Source organism: Coffea eugenioides, chromosome 2 (genome assembly GCF_003713205.1).
Source record: "Coffea eugenioides isolate CCC68of chromosome 2, Ceug_1.0, whole genome shotgun sequence".
NCBI lineage: Eukaryota > Viridiplantae > Streptophyta > Magnoliopsida > Gentianales > Rubiaceae > Coffea > Coffea eugenioides.
Window position 1 is genome coordinate 68,824,415 of NC_040036.1, and position 14,975 is coordinate 68,839,389.

General features: G+C 33.0%; 1 pseudogene; it reads right to left on the bottom strand.

The window, feature by feature from the left end:
• Positions 1-341: 341 nt before the first annotated feature.
• LOC113760099 lies at positions 342-13,100 on the bottom strand (annotated as a pseudogene).
• Between the last annotated feature and the right edge of the window lie 1,875 nt (positions 13,101-14,975).

Consider the following 14,975-nt stretch of genomic DNA (forward strand, 5'->3'; position numbering starts at 1 on the left):
GATTCTAGAACTTGAAAGTGGCTGCAATGAAGGAAATAGAAGTTTATTTTTGAGTGTTGGCCTTCCTTTGACCTTATAAGCATTTGCTAATAATTGTGTCTTGTGAATTAGTCATAGAGTACAGCAGCATTGTGTTCCATGGTATGGGATGTGACAATATATCTTTTCAAATAGGAGTTTCACCAAATCAAATTAGTTTTCTAATATATCTTCACGTATGTGCCCCGTGTTTATACACGGGATTACAAGCTTCGATGTATGTAATTCAATTACATCAACTTTATACCCCCACCCCTCCTCAACTGTAGAGCAGAAAAAGAATATGTAGGGGAAAGAATGACTGTCAACATCATAGCTTGACAATCTGCTATAAGTCCTATTCTACTTTGCAGTGAGATGTATGTTTGCAAATCATGATTCAGGGATCAAAGGTTGGGAATTGATCTATTGGAGCAAAAACTTCCCGATATGCTGTTCTGTCCAAGATAGTTCTGTAAGGATCTTCCTCCCTTTTTCTAAGCAAGTAGGCCATACTGTTTTCAACTTCAGACTTTATCTGGAGATACAGCTCTCTTGCTTTTTCTCTGTCTTTCAACAACTCTTGCCTTCCTTTTGTCAGAATAGGCTTCCCAAACAAATAGTACAAGCGGCCAGGAACTTAGGCAAAAGGCCTGGCAAATATATTTCTTGGTTTGCAACCTCTCCAGTCACATGAGCTCTGCAACACAACCACATTGGTTATTTCAAATGTTCATCAGTGGAAAATCTAGTTCTCTCAGAGTTTTGAGAAGAACGGTATGAGCAATAAAGGGTCATTACCTTACTCTAAAATTCGAGATTTCGTTAATTTTTCTAATGTCGTCATTCAGCATTGGGATCTTCATCAGGTCTTCATAGTCAAGGACTAACTGCAATTACAAAAGAATTTCACATACACCCTTGATGGAACTTACTGCTGTTCGCCACAGGTCCGCCACAATCCTTCCTCGTGGTCCACATTTAACCTTCGGATTTAGTCAAAACAAAAATTAAATAAAGGCTTTTGATTAGCTAGTGTTAGAAGATTGAAAATCAACACACTTTCCTTTAAGGTGACATGATTGATACTAAAGGACACTGTAATGCCTTCTCCCTGCTCATATTGCCTCTTTAGCTTGTATGAGGAAATTGGAACAGATATTGCCCTTTGATAAGTTGAAATTCCACACCCATGTGCAGAATCCATGGACTACAAAGCTAGCACAGCTTTCTGTGGCACTTTGTGACCAGCATATGTATCTTATCTTTGAGCTCTAGTGTATGCGTTATTTCACTAAGGAAAGATCCACAAATAATGAAAGCAAGAAAGTTTGTATTGTAAAGGGAGTAAAGTTACTTCTGCTATATCGTCCTCTCCAATGACACCAAACGGTACAATTGTGGCACCAAATTTAGCTGCCATTCTCACAAATTCTAGCTGTTCAGGCCAAAACAACTTGTACGTTTCACCCTGAGAAAGTGTGCGAGAGCATTCATCAATGTTGGAAACGATATTGAGGAGAATTACAAAGCGAAAGTCATCAAAACAAATACATGTTTTCCTGTGGGCGTTGGAAGAAAAGGTTACAAATGACACCAGCAGCAAAAAGTGGCTTGTGATCATATCAAGAAATAACCAAGTGGCATGGTGCAGATAGCTACTTAAACATTCATTGTCAAAGCGAATCCAAGCTGAACAGTTTGACAAGCAATGGAAAATTGAAACAAGGCAAACAGTTAAAACATGCTATACATTTTTATAAGCCATCCCAATGCCGTAAGGATTATTACTATGTACATTCTCTTAACATGCATATCCGAGAAAGTTAATTCGTGAGGATTTAACTAAGCATAATCTCACAAGATTTAAGAGGGAAAAGCTTGAAGTCATCTGAAGTACAGTGGATTAGTCACATTGATTAACAGTTTCTATGAAGTACCTTACGATGCAAACTCTCACGAGCGCCACCAGGATAGAGCAGAATATGTGATTTTGTTTTAAACAATTTGAAAAGATTGCTTGCACTGACAGGTGTTGCACCGTTTATTTTCACCATATCAAAGAATGTAAACTCTTTTCTATCAGTCTCCACTATGTGTGAGAATATTGTTGGATGTGCTATACCACGGACCAGAATTTTCCTTTGCCTCAAGAATTCTTCAACGAGAGGAACAAGTTCCAAACCTAGCAGCATGTGATAGCCAACTAGTATGACTGGACCTTCACTTGGAACCCCTGCCAAGCCTCTCACTATCTTCCCATCCTCCAATGTGGAAAACATTACTGAGCCAGTAAGATATCGGTAAATTCTGCAAGAATGGTCAAGAGCTATCAACTTTCAATTGCCAGAATAACCTAAGACTTCTTCCCAAACCAACTGAGGCTTCACATGCCAGCCAAAATCAGTATTGGTCGTGTGGGAGTTAGAGATACATGTTAAGACAATGTTCCATTTCCATAACGAAGGTAAAGCAGGCACTACTAGTAGAAATAAACACTTAATTTTGGGCAAACGTTTTGTAACACTTAAATTTGCTGGAAATATTTGTTAGATTTTCAACCAAGAAATAGCTTCAAAGGATTAATCATGACTTTCAATTACCAGTTTACTCATTAGATTTGAGGATAATGTTGGCCCAGAAGAGAAGAAGACACAGAAAATGCCACACATGGAAAAAGTAAATGAGAATATTCATTAGTAAATAGTACTCCCTCCGTCCCGTTTTGTTAGTCTTGATTTTTTTTCCACACAGATTAAGAAGGTGTAATTAATTTGGTTGGAAACATAAGTTTAGATTAATAATTTTCTAAAATACCCTTATGCTAATCACGAAGAGTGCCAATTAATATCAGTTACAGCTAATGGTGTCAATAAATATCAGTTACCACCAATAGTGCACCCTGATTGTTTCAATTATCGCCAATAGTGCCAATAAATATCAGTTGCCGCTAATACTCCATTTCAGGCGCCTAATACTCCATTTCATTTTCAATCATCCGCCAATAGTGGATTCAAGTTCTTCCCACCAAAATTATCTTCAATTTTTACACTGAACTCTATAAATATGGCAACTAATTAAGCTTACGTCAAATTTCAATCATCCGCCAATAGTGATGGAACATTTACGTCAATTGATGGCTTCACCGATTTCAACTTGGGGAAAAAAATCCTCTACATTTCAAAGACAACTTGTGCACATTCTTGACTCGTTGAGATGAGATCATATTCTTTTGTTGGTGTTTCATCAGAAAAATTGTGAGAATATGGATGGTTTTTCAAATTTTCACTCATGATTTTGTAAATAATGATGGCATTATTTGTTTCCCTCCTGATATAAATAAATTTCAAAGAATAACAAAGATAGACTTTTCATTTATCTATGTATTGGAAAAGCTCAATGTATTCAATGTAGTGGGTTAGTATTTAATAACAATGTATTAATAACAAGATATTTAATAAGGGTATTTTAGACAATTTGAAAGATTACTACATTTCTTAATGGAAAAGTGGACTACAATTTGGGACAGACGAAAAAGGAAAACAAGACTAACAAAACGGGATGGAGGGAGTAATACATTCCAAATTTAATTATGACAGTTGTACAACCTGCAATAAGGTACTAAGAAAGCAGAACCATTGATTCAACAAGAGGTATTAAAGATCGCAACAACACTCCAAAAAGATATTGACAGAATCTAGTATGAATGCAAACTGGTACAAGAAGTCTCCACTTAAAGTTCAAGGAGACAAACAGCAGTAAATTTACTTGGACATTAGATCGAAGACATTATCTATAAAGGACCCTATTGATGATCCAAAATGTCGAATGACTAAACCACCTAGCTCATGAAAACGTCCCGTAAACTATAGACATTCAACAGCAACACACGAACTTCCTAAGCTCAAAAATTAAAGAGCTCACAAAAGGCTTGTGGAAGATTATCAACAGCAAATTTTATGCCGCATTTCAGAAAAGTTTAGTGGAGTCTGCAAGAGAGCCCATAGACAAGCATAAATCTTCTTGTCCCCCGAAAGCTACTACCTTAGGTCCTTACTTGGCTAGTTGCATTATACATGCTTAACTTCACATTCTCTGACTACTATGGGAAAACAAAAATTGTTTCTCATCCTAATAATTTGGCAATTGTTTTAAGAAGTTTTCAGAATTTTAAGGCTTCCAAGCAGCATAACTTGTTTAACTCTAAATAATTTTCACCTGCAGTGAAGTAAAGATGCCTACTTAAGCTCCAAAATGTCCAATTTGAATTATATTTCATTGAATTGAGAAGGTAGTCCAATTTTTCCTTGGTAAAGAATAAATATAGAGCAAACATGCATTAAATGATGTTAACTTACTTATTACCCTCAAGTGCTTGCTTGAACTCTGAATCACTAGGAGGTAAAAAGTCCATGACGATATCATGCTTTCTTGACCGACGATACTTGGAAGTGCCTTTGATAATCGTCAAATTTTCATTGGTAAATTTTCATGTTAGCCATTGGTAAAATTTTGGCCTGAATCTATTTAAATTTTCATGAGATATGCAAACCATAATCATGCCTACCACCTGTTTGAAAAAATGCCATAATGAGAAATCGAATTAAATGGGGTTGTTTCTTATTTATTTAAGGTCATAATTGTAGTGTAAAAATCATGAGTACTTTGGTATAACTTTTATAATTTTTGGTGAAGGTCTGAATGATTTTAGAAAAGAAAATAACTGGTTGTAATTTGTTCTTTTGAGCACTTTCTGTGCGTTTTTGTGAAAAACCAAATCCGAAAACAGATTTTACGCTAAAAATCGAGTGGAGAGGTGTATTTTGGTGAGTTTTTGTGATTGGAAATGTTGCCGACGACCAGCGGCCAGCGGCGGGGCCAGCGTCTGCCATGACTGCAGGCGACTGAAGCTTTCGGTCCACAGGAGAACAAGAAGAGAGAAGGGAAGAACAAGAAGAAAAAGAAAAGAAAGAAAGAAAGAAAAGGAAAGAGAATGGGCCTATTTCTTTTATTTTCGTATGGGTTGAAATTCTTTTTTGTTGGTTGGGCTTGTGCTATTTTTTCTTGGATTTGCAACATTGAGTTTTGAGACTTAAACCCATTTTTTAATTAGGTTTGAATTGTAAAAATGGTTTGGGTCGAGTTGTCTTTTAAATAATATGATTTTGCTTAATTTTCTTAGGCTGAAATGACGTGACCCAAATACCTAAAAATGGCCAATATATATTTATGTAACAAAAATCTGAATTTTAGAACTTGATCTCTGATCTTTTGAGTATTTTTATTGTGGCCCTAAGACTTTTGATTTCTTTCACTAGATCCTTAATTTAATTACACTTTGATCCCTAAACTTTATTTTTCTTTTGATTTTGATGTCTAATCTCTTTAAAAATTATGATTTGACCCCAAAACTTCTCAATTTTTATAATTATGTCCCCAATTTTTATTATTTCATAATTATAATTATTTATCTTTTTTAAATTGTAAATCATGCTTCATTTAAAATGCATCTAATTTGTAATTTTTAGGAATTTTATGTTTATCCACATTTCTTCAAAATAATAAGTTGAATTTGCTATACATTTACATTTTTCTTTTAAAGTGTTATCAATTAAATTGGTCCATTAACCATTTTGTTAGTTTTGGAGTATAAATAAGGCAAATTCTACCTCATTTAACTACTACTTCAAGGGAGGTACTCTCTATTATTATTTAAATTCTTTTTACGTGCTCCTATGTTTTTTTATTTTATGTGATTGCATGTTTTATGTGCCTTCCTTTTTATTTTATTCATTTTTTAGCTTTCATTTATTTTATTTATTTAAATTTTGATGATTATTTGGGAGGCATTTAAATGCCAAGTTGTATTAGATTGGTCTTTTTTTGCTCAAGAAAAATGTATTTAGATAGATAAATGTAATAGAAAAGTTTATTATTTCTAAAAATTTCCCCTCTAGATTATAGTTAGGACCCCCAATATAATATTTAGTTTTTATTTGTTTGCATGTTTGTGTGCTTATATGTTTTATTCACTTTTTTTAGGATTTTTGAATCTAGATATTATGCTTACGTGTTATATGCTCTATATGTTTTATGTGTTTATCTGTTTTAATTATACTTTGTATGCTTTATTTATTTATAATGAGTGCATGACGCCATACTAGTCCAATGCTAGTTGTGGCCTTTCTTCCTGATTCCTCGTTAGTCCAATACTAGTGAGAACTTTTAGAAATGGGTTAGTCCAATGTTAGACCCTTTAGGTCATTTTCGCGCTAGATTCATACATTGTGTGACATATATTACATCTCATGCATTTTTTTTCTATTTTTAGGTTATTTTCATTTTTACATGATATTTTTTCTACTATTATTCCCTTACTCCCTATATGCACAAATCATATCATTTGAGCTTGTATTTCATTTAGATAATTAGAAAAAAAAATATGTTAGTCCATTTGTTTGTTTAGTCTAGAAGAGTCACCTTTTGAATATGAAAAATGGGGGAGTGTGACTTTTTAACCTGAGCATGACATTACCCTTCTGTAAAAAGAAACATTGCGTCGCGAATCTTAATCTCCCGTACCCGTTATGTTGCATTCCCTCTTCTAGGTTATGTATATTGATTTATATTATAATTTCATTTTTTTTGAGTCTCATCTTTTGCATTTTTCATGATCTCTTCAAAGAATCATTCTTGAACATTACAATTAATGTGATTGGCACTAATTAAATTTTGAAGAGGCATTTCGAACCTCTCGATATCTCTTAGGTCTAGACTTGCATCCACATAGGAACATCCAAAACGTGACAAGTTTTATAAGTTAGATTAGGAAAATTTTCGACTAAATCTCGCAACTAACCTTGGTAAGATTGAAAGGATGTTTTAAATCAAATCTTTGTCTTCCCTTTCTTTAAAGGCAATTCCCAAATTCTTTTCTCTTACTTTTAAGGATCTGAAGTCGTCTAAAAGGGTTTTGTATGTTTTCATTTTAAAATATATTTTGGGTGACTTAGTACACCTAAACTTAATACCAAGTAGTGACTCCTATTTTTCTTAAAAATCCTTTCAAACTATTATTTTGGGACCAAATCGTTGCATTTTCTAAGTCCATTTTAATGCTCTTTTTCTTTATTTTCTAAAATAAAATCAAAAATACGTTTTAAACACTCATTCCTCTTTTATTTTAAAAAATGGGACGTGACAGCTTTGGTGACAGCTGTAGGATCTCATGCAAGAGATTGTGAATCTCAATTTAGTGTTATTTCTTAAAGTCCATCACAAATCTCCCAACGCATAAATAAAGAATGAAATATACAAAACAATAATTGTTTGAATGAAAATTTTTATTATTGCAAATGTTTGAAACAAAATTTTTGCTCAACTATAATACAAATGAGAAAAGAAAAATCTCTAAAGAACACACTTTCACACACATACTCTCTCTCCTTTCTTTAGAAACAACGAATCTAGATTTTTTTTTTACGAACAACTATATCATGAAATCTCTTAAATGCTTTAAACCAGCACTTTCACATGGATTTTTCATGTTTTTACATTGTAGGATCTTTCCAACAATCAAGTAATACTTAAAAATTTTTTAGAAAATCAATTTTGCTTTACTAGAATATCTTTTATGAATGCAAGTGAGGAGGAAAAAGAAAAAGAAAAATACCCATAGTTAATAAACAAAATTACAAATTTAGTATACATGTCCGCTGGGGGAGTCCTTTATGCCAAGTGCTGGCCTAGTATAAAAAATGCAACCCTTTATGGTAAACATTATAGAATACCTGATGAATCCGATTATTTTACTGACATTTGAGTAAAAATCAATTTGAAAATTTAACTAATTGAAATGGCAGGAGACATCTAACCTAATAAGATGAGGGACAAAGTCTGAATGGATTTGATTACTTTGATTGACACATAAAGAGATGCTAAAAGTCAATTTAGTGTAAAAGAGTCTACTCTTAAAAGGATTGCAATGTATGGACTAGTTTCTTCAGTGAACCAAAGATTGAAACCCTAAAAAATAATAAACTGGTCAGATAGATTGGATGGAATTGATGATTTATTCAAAAATTGATTGGATTGCTCACTAATTTATAATTTAAAATCTCACAATTTTCATTGCAATGTATTAGTCTATGAGTCTTCTAAAATCAATATTTGGCCTCAATATATTTATTATCTCAACAATGAAGAATCATTTATGAATATCTTCAACTGAGTGTCCTTTATGCAAGGGATTTTACCAACTTTGACAAAATGACCAAAAAGTGAGTATTAGAGGCTTATATTCTAAGGCACAAAAACTATTCTATCATCTTCAATGCCATCATTATGAAATGGATCGGAGCAATGTCTCATTGAATTGCATATCCAAGACAAAAGGAAAGTTATTCCTAATGCGGGATTCCCTATGTGGCATTCCCTCTAAGGTTAATGCATAATACCAATTATTAAAACAAATAAATATTCAATAACAGGAATTAAATATGACCTAAGGGAGCCCCCTTGATATGTCGGAGTAGGTCTAAAATAATATGCAATTTATGAAGACATTAATGCAATAAATTATAATTTAAACGTATAATAACTTATCTACTAAGGTAGGCTATTAAAAGAGTGCTATACCAGTACTTTTATTTCTAGGGCTCATGAATGCAAGAAAAGAGAAGACAAAGAAAGATTAGTTTACTTGATAAATAACACATAATACATTGGAACAAAAATGATAAGATAAAGAAAAGAGAGGGGTAGAATCCCTCCCCTCGTGTCTAGTATTCCTAATAGGATAAGGAAGATTCTATCCTAAGTGATTTACTAATATGGATGTATGAGGTTGAGATCACCAATGCATCTAAACTTGACAAAGTTTCAAATTTCCAAACATTCAGACCAAAGGGCAAATGGTCATCAATCCCAAGGCCCTTAATCGGTGGTTCGAGTGATCCTTTAGATATTGCTACATGCACGTCGTGCCTCAATCACATGTCCAATTGGATCTAAGTTAATCCTAATAGGCAGGAATGGTGTGGCAACCACTAAAAAAAAATAAAATGAAAGATTAAAAAAATAACGTATGCATGTATGAAGTACTCCTTTGAGAGTAGAGATTAATATTATTAAGCACACGTGAAAGTTCTAAGGTGACATTCCCCCACCCCAAATGCACAAGCACAATAATATAAATGGAAGTAAACAAATCATCTATCACATACACAGAGAGCGAGAAACGATTACGTGCGTGAAATGCAAAAAATCCTAAAAAAGTAAAAGAAAAAGAAAAAGAAAAATGCAACAAAAAAAATCCCAATGTGATATGTAAAAAGGTTAGAAAAAGAAAAAAATCAACTAAATCAAGTGTTTAGAGTCACTAGAAATCCCCAGTAAAGTCGTCAAAACTGTCGTACCCCATTTTTGAAAATAAAAGAGGAAAGAGTGTTTAAAAATGTGTTTTTGATTTTTATTTTAGAAATAGGATTTAGAAAATGCGACGATTTGGGGTTCAAAATAAAAGTCTAAAAAGAGTTTTTAAGAAAAATAGGAGTTACCACTTGATATTGAGTTTAGGTGTACCAAATCACCCAAAATATATTTTAAAATGAAAACATATAAAGCCCTTTTAGACGACTCCAGATTTTTGAAAATAAGATAAAAGAATTCAGGAGTTACGTTTGAAGAAAGGGAAGGCAAAAATTTGATCTACGGCATCTTTTCAACCTTAACCAAGACAAGTTACAAGATTTAATCAAAAATTTTGCTAATCTAACCTATAAGACTTATCACATTTTGGATGTTCTTATATGGATGCAAGTTTAGACCTAAGGAATATCGGAAGGGTCGAAATGTCTCTTAAAAATTTAATTGGTACCAATCACATTAATTGTGATACTCAAGAATAATTCTTTGAAGAGGTCACAAAAAATACAAAAGATGAGACCCAAAAAAAGGAAATTATAATATAAATCAATATACATAATCTAGAAGAGGAAATACGACATAACGGGTACGGGAGATTAAGATTCAAGACTCAATTTTTCTTTTTATAGAAGGGTAATAGTGTGTTAAGACTAAAAAATTATACCCATCTATTTTTCATATTCGAAGGGTGACTCTTCTAATCTAGATAAGCAAATCGATTAACCAATTTTTTTTCTAATTATGTAAATGAAATGCAAGTCCAAATGATATGATTTGCGCATATAGGGAGTAAGGAAATAATAGTACGGAAAATATCGTGTAAAAATGAAAATAACTTAAAAATAGGAAAAAAATGCATGAGATATAATAAATGTCATACAAAGTATGAATCTAGCGTGAAATCGACTTAAAGGGTTTAGCATTGGACTAATCAATTTCTAAAAGTTTTCACTAGTATTAGACTAACGAGGAATCGGAAAGAAAGGTCACAACTAGCATTGGGCTAGTGTGGTGACGTCATGCACTCATTATAAATAAATAAAGCATACAAAGTATAATTAAAACGGATAAACACATAAAATATATAGAGCACATAACATGTAAACATAATATCTAGATTCAAAAATCCTAAAAGAAGTGAATAAAACATATAAGCACACAAACATGCAAACAAATAAAAACTAAATATTATATTGGGGGTCCTAACTATAATCTAGAAGGGAAATTTTTAGAAATAATAAACTTATCTATCTAAATACATTTTTCTTGAGCAAAAAAAGACCTATCTAATACAACTTGGCATTAAATGCCTCCCAAATAATCATCAAAATTTAAATAAATAAAATAAATGAAAGCTAAAAAAATGAATAAAATACGAGGAAAGGCACATAAAACATGCAATCACACATAATAAAAAAACATAGGAACACGTAAACAAAATTTAAAGAATAATAGAGAGTACCTCTCTTAAAGTAGTGGTTAAATGAGGTAGAGTTTGTTCTATTTATATTCGAAAACCAACAAAATGATCGAGACACTAATTTAATTGATAACACTTTAAAAGAAAAATATAAACATATAGAAAATTCAACTTATTATTTTGAAGAAATGTGAATAAACATAAAATTCCTAAAAATTACAAATTATGTGCATTTTAAATGAAGCATGATTTACAATTTAAAGAAGATAAATAATTGTAATTATGAAATAATAAAAATTAGGGATTTAATTGCAAAAATTGAAATGTTTTGGGGTCCAATCATAATTTTTAAAGAGATTAGAAGTCAAAATCAAAAGAAAAGTAAAGTTTATGGATCATAATACAATTAAATTGAGGACCTAAGTGAAAGAAATGAAAAATTTTAGAATCAAAATAAAAATACTCAAAAGATCAGGGACCAAGTTGCAAATTTTGGATTCTGATTACATAAATATATATTGGGCCGTTTTTAGCTATTTGGGGCATGTCACTTCAGCCTAAGAAAATTAAGTAAAATTATCTTATTTAAAAGACAGCCCGACCCAAACCATTTTTACAATTCAAACCTAACAAAAAAATGGGTTTAAGTCTCAAAACCTATTGTTGTAAACCCAAGAAAAAATAACACAAGCCCAACTAATAAAAAAGAATTTCAGCCCATACGAAAATAAAAGAAACAGGCCCATTCTCATTCCTTTTCTTTCTTTCTTTTCTTTTTCTTTTTCTTCTTCCCTTCTTCTTCTCTAGTGGACCGAAAGCTTCAGCCGCCGGTGGCCATGGCAGACACCGACGCCGCCGCTGCCGGTCATCGGCAATATTTTCGTTCACAAAAACTCACCAAAATACATCTGTCTACTCGATTTTTTGCATATAATCCGTTTCCAGGCTTGATTTTTCAAAAAAAACGTACAAAAAGTGCTCAAAAGAGCAAATTACAGTCAGTTGTTATCTTTTCTAAAATCATTCAAACCTTCCCTAAAATTTATAAAAGTTATATCAAACCACTCCTTGTGATTTCTACACTACAGCTATGACCTTAAATGAACAAGAACCAACCCCATTTAATTCAATTTCTCATTTTGGCATTTTTTCAAATAGGTGGTAGGCATGATTATGGTTTGCATATCTCATGAAAATTTGTACAAATTTAGGCCAAAATTTTATCAATGGCTAACGTATTCATTGCAAGGAAGAGAAAGAAAAATCAATGTTGAAGTGAAAACTCTCCAATTGAAACTAGCAAACAAAGAAAATGAAAACATGGGCCAATGGAAATTCTAGCATAAACTCTTAATCAAAGAGGCTTTGTGGTGGCGAGATTAATCAATTATGGTGACCAATGGTGATTTCTGGAGATAGCAGTGGTGTTGGCCTAAGCCACCAATGATTTCCTTCTCTTCCTCCTATGACTTTGTCTTTTCCCTTTTCTTGTTTTATTTTTTATGTTTGATTTGTGGGAGAGTAGGAGCAGAGGAGGGGAAATCGGGAGAGAGCTTTTCTTTTTGTGTGAGTGTGTGTGACAGTGTTTATTTTCTTTTTTGTGTGTGTGGTTTGTTCGAGAAGGAGAAGGAGAGGGAGTTTTAAAGTGTGATTCTTTATCCTAGAGTTTTAAAGTGTGACAATTGGTCTGTTTCTTTTCTTCTTGGTGAGTGTGTTAGGATAAAAACCTAAAATTGATGGTTAGGATAAAATAGGATTATGTGTCTCATTCCCCTCCCTTTGATCCATTTTTTGTAGGTGTTAAAGGATAGAATTTGGATGATGAGTTGTCCTTGTACCATCCAAAACTTGGAGAGAAAGAAAAGAAGGAAAAATCCATTCAAAAAATTTGCCCAAAAATTTATTATTGCTGGTTCATTACATGAAGAAAGACAAATCGCGTTTGTGCACTACAGGCGTGCATGAAATTACAAAAAAAAATTTTCTTTTTTGCACAGACCTACAAAACAAAAATTAAAATAATCATTCAAGCAATTTAAGTGAAAAATAGCACACATGAAAATAAGAAAAATTTGGTGTCTACACCACTGCTCATTTTCAAACAAATATCACCCATACCAACTACCTTGGATACATCATTATTACCCATTCTTAATGAACCAAACTCACCTACAGTGTAGGTAGCAAAGAGATCTCTCCTGGAAGTGACATGGACTGCAGCACCAGTGTCAGCCATCTAACTAGTATAAGAAGAAACTAGATTAATGACACTGTCATAAAAAACAATAGCAAGATCTCTATCTGTGGCGGTGGCAACACAATTAGCACTACCATCTTCAGACTTTCCTGCACCATTGTTCTTATTCTCATTCTTCCACTTGAAACAATTCTTTTGGATGTGGCCTTTCTTGTGACAATAATGACATTCACCATTCTTGTACCATGATTTGGATTTGTTTCTACTCCTGTTTTTGTCATTACCTCTATTCTTCTGTCTCCCCCTTTGCTCTATAACCAAAATCTTGGTCTGTGAAGGTAAACCTTGAGTTTTTCTTCTCAACTCTTCATTCAAAATTCCACTTTTAGCATAGTCCATGGTCATCACACCATTAGGGGCATAATTGGTATGCGAGACCCGAAATGTCTCCCACGAATCAGGCAAAGTATTCAGCAACCACAGTCCAAGAATCTCATAATCAAATTTTACTCCAACATTAGACAACTGATCCAACAAACCTTGAAACTCATTCGCATGATCAGAGATAGGAGTGCCTTCCTTGTATCTCAATTGCATCAGCTACTTGAATAAAAATAATTTGTTGTTACTAGTCCTAGAAGCATAGAGTTGTTCAAGTTTATTCCACAGTATTTTGGCATTTGTCTTGTTGGCAATATGATTGAGAACATTATCTTCCACCCATTGTTTGATATAACCACACACTTGTTGATACTTAAAATCACATTTTTCATTAGATTTGAATTCCAGCTTTTCTGTTGCAAACACAGGCAGGTGCATACTTTTCACAAATAAAAGTTCTTTCATCTTACCTTTTCATTTGTGATAATTCAACCCATTCAACAATATTATCTTGCTTGTATTAACTGTGAGAACCCAAAAATTTACCTATTTCAAACTCTTATTACTGGCTTATTTAAATATTTAATTACCCGTTTGCTCCGAATAATTTATTTCAACCCTTTTGAAGCATTTACATGGAACTATGACTTGCATATATTTTTTAAAATGTCCATTTAATAAATTTAATTTTCGAAAGTTCGTTTAGTAAGATTTAGTGAATACGTGTTTGGAGGCAATAATCGATTTGAGAGTAGAGTGACCTCGGAGATTTGAGGACTCATGTGTTAGTTTTAAAATAGTTATTTTTATGACTAATGACCTTAGTAGTAGTTAGTTATACTATCGTTACGAGAATTTCTTAGAAATTCACTTTATCGAGCACAAATTGGAAGTTCGCATTTTCGAACGCGCGATTAATTGAGGGACTTTAGACCTTTATTTTTAAACTATTAAGAGTGAATAATAATATTATCAATGGAAGTGCATTAGAGGTTTAGTGCACAAGTGAAACAAACCCGAGAGGAAACGAGCACGAAACGTGCGCGTGCGCGCACTATTCTTAGTTGACTTTTGGGAAAATTTGGACCACAAATTCTTAAGCTTCCAAGAGAAGCTTTCCATCAGCCACAACTCTCTCTTTCTCTCCCTCAAGCTGCCATCCAACCCCAAGGAGAAGAAGACCAAGTTTCTTCATCATTTCACCTCTCAATCTTGCACCAAATCTTCTCAAAATCACACTACACCTTGCAAATAACTAGGAGATCAACTTAAGTTAGGAAAGGAGCTACACTCTCACGGTTTTCTTGAGCTTCAAGGGGGCCGAAAATCTCTGGTTTAATCATCTAAAGACGTAACTAACGATCAAATCCTTGAATCTTAGTTTATGTAAGTTATATTGCACTTGGAAGCTTATAAATTCATGTGGGTACCTCTATATTGTTGGAAATCTTGTGAGTGGACTCTATGAAATCCTACAATAGACTTGATGAACTGATGTGATGATGTTGGGTGTTGTTTATGTTGATTTAGTGC